Here is a 5,770-nt window from a genome sequence, read left to right as displayed (position 1 = left end):
GGTGAGATCGGAGTTGTGGAGCTCGATTTTCAGACGGCGAAGACGCGAAAATCGTGCGTCTTCTTCCTATCTAGAGGAATAAGATGATGACGTGGCTGGTTCAAATTCGACCTTCCCTTGGTTTTTTCAATTTTAACCTCCTTCCAAACCAGTTCTCATGAAAGTCTTATGGTTCCAGAAACTAGACACAATAAGGAGTCTATGGAAGGAAAGTTGGGGTAATTCAGATACCGAAAGCCCAAGAACGGAGGTCCCGAGCATCGACGACGAGGTAAGTAGCCACCTTAGACTTTTGTTAAGAAATACGACAGGAACCACTTGGATTTTCATATGAACCCTAAATCAAGTATGAAATAAGGATATATAAAAGAAAAATCAAAAGAACCGTGAGTTAAGGCCCTAAACTGACCAAATTGCTCTGGATTTAAGGAATGTTAAAATAACCCACTAAATGAAACCTGATGCCTATGAAATTTTAATGTTGTGCATATTGTAGCATGTTAAGGTTATATATGAAATTTAGTGGTCATTGGATAAGGATAAGTAGTAAACCAAGAAATGTGGCAAAATGACCATAATGCCCCGAAGGATATCTACCTACGGTTCATGACTTAGATGACCTCCAAATGGTATGAAACTCTGTAGTATACCTTATGTTATTATTTATGATGATATGGTAAAGTTTGAAAGCCATTGGAACTTGTTAAGTAGCAAAACCAAGAATTAGGGGTAAAATGACCATAATGCCCCTAAGGAAGACTACCTATAGGTTATACCTAAATGACCTCTAAATGTCATAAAATGTTGTATGACTCCTTATCTCAAGAGGTTGTATAAGGTAACGAAGTTTAGGAACTATTGGAAAATGTTAGGTAGCAAAACCAAGATATGGGGAAAACATACCTCACGATCCATATGACTTTACCTCTTAGGGTGACTAAAGAGATCCATGGAATAAGAGATTTTCCACAAGTACCCTTGATTTCTAAAAAGATTCTACATGCACCAGACCACGTTGGGGCTATTCCTAAGAAGAACTTGTAAGTTCCAAGCTTGACCCAAGACGTTATGCATAAAAACCTAGGATCATCAAGAGTCCAAGGAAACACTTAGGTTAATGCAAATGACATGCTTAACAAGTTGCTAGGATCCATGCCCGGAGAAACCGTTATCTCCCATCATGAAGTGTACCACGAGACTCCTATTCCTCTTTAGGTGAGATGTTATGCTTTATGTACCATGAGCATGATGCCATGATGAACTTATTATTTCCCTCACCTAAATGAGATGCCCTACATCACGAATTGCCAGCAGGATGTCACGATTATGATAACGTCACCTATGCACTCTTGGGGAGAAAATTAAGGGTTACTTTGGAAGAGTTAGCAGGGAACACAAGGCATGACATGACAACCCCTACAGCTTAGTTCCTGAAAATGAAACAAATAGTCATATCCTAGCTCAAGGTCTAGTCAGGCTCCAAATTACTAACTATTCTCTTTAAGGCCTACTCTATACGACATGAGAATGAGTTCAAGATTTCAAGATGGTCGAAGCAAATTTGGAACCTAAACCAAGATGTAACTTAAGAAATGCCTAAAGGGAACACGTCAAGATTCAAGACCCTTCTAAAACCCTCTAAGGAATCCATTATAAATCTATGACTTTCTAGAACAACTCTTGCTAGTTATTATGGGTTCATATGATTATGAAGGCATGATTACACCTTATGCCTTAAGAAAATAAGAACCTTAGAAACTTACAAGGTTAAGAACCAAGAACATTACTAAACATGCTTTACAACTACCAAGACAAGAAGAATGCTAGGTACCACTCAAAGATGAGGGACCAAAGTCCTCAGACATGAAAATTCAAGAATACTAGGTAATACTCTAAGCACGTCCAAATGTGGCCCATAACTCCCACATTCGGTGCTTTCTAAGGAGGCCTTGTTTCCTCTTCTAGGTGGAATACCCTGCACCGTATTTCCTTTGCAGGATATCATGTTTAGTCTCATTTCCCTCACCTAGATGAGATGCCTTACGCCATGTTATGGGTACCTAATTATTTGTAGGATGCCATGTTCATGTATGCATCGATCACGCGACCTATATGGTCTATGCCAGATCATGTGACCTTTACGACCTATGCCATGTTCATGCATGCATCGATTACGTGACCTTTAGGGTCTATGTCATGTTCATGCATTCATCGATCACTTGACCTTTATGGTCTATCATGGGGAGTAACCTATGGCCACGATGGAGCAAGAAGAGAGTAAGTTACCTTAGCCATGAATCAAGAACCTCCTAAGACCTCCCACGGTACATTATGCCTATGACTTAGACTACACTGCTTGGAACGTATGAAGCCTTGAGCGTAGGTATTAAGACTGTGTCGCTTGGAATGTATGAAGCCTCGGAATACAAGATGACAAGTTTATGTCTAGTACTGTAAGTCCTAAGAGGAGTGCCTTGGAGAATGAATTAAGAAAGATAACAAGAACTTACGACAAGAACAAGAACAAGCAAAGAAAAAGTGTGTACCCTAGCATATCAAGAACACGATTAAGAGCCTACAAGTAAGTTACTTACCAATTCTTGTACTCATTCCTTATTCTCCATTTTTTTTTTCAGGTAATAAGGAGCTGGTCGAGGCCAGAAGTGGACTCTGGAGCAGGTGCCATAGACAAACCTCACCCGTCGTCCTTCAACCCTTTTTTGTCATCCATTAATTTGTGTTTAACTATTGTGTTGTGTTTTAAAATACTTTGTATAAACTTTATTTTGATATAATATAAATATAATGTATGTTATGATTTAAAATTGGTTTGTTTTATTTTGTGAAAAATTTATCCATATTTTTAGATTCGTCAAGTCAGCCCGGTCATTACACTCTACAAATTGCTGACCCTGATGCTATAACAATTCTTGCAGCAAATTTTTCAGGGATGGCAGAGAAATTTTAATTTAAGTTAGGGCTCGCCAAAATGTTGTCTACTTCAAAAAGATTTGAAACGCCTCAAAATGATCAATAGGAGGAAGCATGGAATCAGCTCCCCATAACCTCTAGGCTTTATGGCCTAAGTTGGCTACCTTGTGACACATACGTGTGTCACAGTAGGGTGAGCAATGTGAGATGAGTGTCTCGAGCGACTTCTTTTGAAATGGGTACTTCAAGGATAGTGTCGGACGACACAAGTGCGCTGACATTACGCATTAGCAGTCTATGTGGCGGAACCAGCTTGGATCTTGTAGAAGTTGTGCTTGAATTGCAAAGACAAATCTCGCTTAATGTTCGACGAAGTCCCAAAGATGAACCAAAAATGAAAATTTGGCTGGGGTTAACCTCAAGGCTTTTCATGAGCGTGTCATGGTCACAATGTCTCATGAATTAAAATGTACAACTGTGACACAATGCACTACGAGGCCTCTAATTTCTCTTCTAGGTGTGATGCCCTGCACCTTGTCTCATGAATAGTTTGACATGATGAGCCGCATGTTTCCCTCCCCTAGTAGGATGTTATGAACATGGGGAATGAGCTGAGGGCCACTTTAGGGGAAGCTTCCAAGTTGTCCATATGTCGTGAACCAAGCTAAGTCATATGTTACATCTCTTGATACTTAAAGAAGATATAGTACCCTAGCTTAAGTGCACGACTAAGAGCCTATAAATAGCATAATTACTAGGTCTTTGTACTCACTCTATGTTTTTCATGTTTTTTAGTTAACAAGGAGCTGGTCGAGGATGGGAGTGGAATTTGGAGTGAGATTCATAAATCAACAACGCAACCTCTAACTTTATTTTGTTTTCAAGTATTTTGTGAGTGCATTTCTTATTTTGTGTCTAAAACTATGTATGTGAACTCTCTTTTTTTTAGTGGTACCATTCAGAAACAAGGGACTAATGTCCTCAAACTCGAAACCCCTAGACCTCCCATAGTACAACATGTTCTTGACTCATACTACATTGCTTGGAACATAAAAAGCCTTAAATGTAGGTTTTCAGGCTACATTGCTTAGAACGTAAGAAGCCTTGGATGCAGGTTTCAGACTATGCCTCTTGGAACGTTAAAAGCCTTAGAATGCAAGTTTCAGACTACGCCGCTTGGAACGCAAGAAGCCTTCAATGCAGGTATTCAAACTATGCCACTTAGAATGTATGAAGCCTTGAAAATAAGTTTTCAAATTGTTTCGCTTGCAATAAAAGAAGCATTGAATGTAAGTTTCAGATTATACCGCCTCGTTCTTAAGAAGCATTGAAAATTTACTTTCCCAACGTGAATTTGCCTATAAAAGTTTTATATTTAATTTCAGTTTGTGAGGCATCGACCTTTCCTTTCAATTTCTTCGTTGATGGATTTTATTAAGGGTCTTAAAATATGCACACGGACTCAAGAAAAATGTAAAATAAAATAGTGGGAGAAAAATATGAAATGTCAAAGTCAATGGTCAAAACCTTATGGGCATTTTAGAAACTATATTAAATACGTTTTTAATTATTAAGTTTTAAAATTTTGTTTTATTTACCAAAAAAAGAAAAATAAATAAAATAAAAGAAACAACATTTTTTTCATAACTTATTCCGAGAACGCTACAAGTACATGGCTCTTTCAATAAATTTACCAAATTATTTATCGAGATTTGTATGTGAAGCTATTTGGTAAAATAACGAGGACACGGGGAAAAGCTGTAAACAACATCAGTTAGTACGTTTGTCCGGTTTGTAAGAGCATACTAGTATTTTTTAATGATATATCCTCCCTGACGAGACAACTCTAAGGGGCTTCCTTCATTAGCATTTCCACATATAGTTCCTATAGTGATGGTTTGAACGGTAACTTGTTAAGGACTTCCACCAATTTCTTTAAATAAAATCAATGTGTTTGTGTCATTTGACAGAAACGATTGTGGAACGTGATACCATCTTTGAGAGGGATTCCTACAATTTTTAACACAATTGCTAGGGTCATATGCACCTCTGTAGTCACAGGTCGAATTGCAACCATCGTTTCCAGAAATGAAAGAAGGCCAAAACTGTGCTATGCTTTGCCCATTTACCCAAGTCTGATTGCCCATCCCTTGCATGTCCAATGCGACTGGGCAGTTCCCGAAGGGGTCTTAAAGCTAGCTTTGTACCATGTCATTCACCTTCCAGTAGATTTTTCATTTAACGCGCTCCATTTGGTACTGTGTGAGAACATCAGATTGTAAGGTTGCTTCATTTCTCCATTTAATCCAACCTTGTAAGACCATAAATTTGATGACAAATCTGTTGTGACATTTTCATCTCCAATTAGATAAATGGGACCTCCATCAATTCCGGTTGGCACCGTGTCATAAAATGCATCGTAATTCTTTGTTGGAAAGAGGGATAGTGAAAGAGATAGGAATAGATAAAATAGATAGAAGCTGCAGTGCTTTATTAATGTCTCCTGACATGATGCCTAGAGGGTTACACAATTGAGTATTTATACCTAATACACTGAACCAGAAATAGTAAATCATGCAAATCTAGATAAATTCAAATCTACTAACAATCTCCTAAAATCTCCTAAAATCTTGGTAGTTTGAATATTTGAATATTTGAATCATATCTCAACTACTTCAAATCATATCTTCATTTTGAATACTTTGAATCATATCTCAACACTCCCCCATGATTCAAAGTTGCAGATGTAAGTACAGAGCTTTTCTTCTGACAAGGCCTTCGTAAGTATGTCTGCTTTAACCCGTACAATGTCTGTCTCAACTTGTATACCTTTGTTTCT

General features: G+C 38.0%; 1 pseudogene; it reads right to left on the bottom strand.

Moving 5' to 3' along the window:
- Positions 1 to 4,736: 4,736 nt before the first annotated feature.
- LOC111794961 overlaps positions 4,737 to 5,770 on the bottom strand; it is a 4,944-nt pseudogene continuing 3,910 nt past the window's right edge.

Source organism: Cucurbita pepo, chromosome LG01 (assembly GCF_002806865.2).
Source record: "Cucurbita pepo subsp. pepo cultivar mu-cu-16 chromosome LG01, ASM280686v2, whole genome shotgun sequence".
NCBI lineage: Eukaryota > Viridiplantae > Streptophyta > Magnoliopsida > Cucurbitales > Cucurbitaceae > Cucurbita > Cucurbita pepo.
Note: the sequence above shows the minus strand (reverse complement) of the source record. Positions and strands in the feature narration are given on the sequence as shown.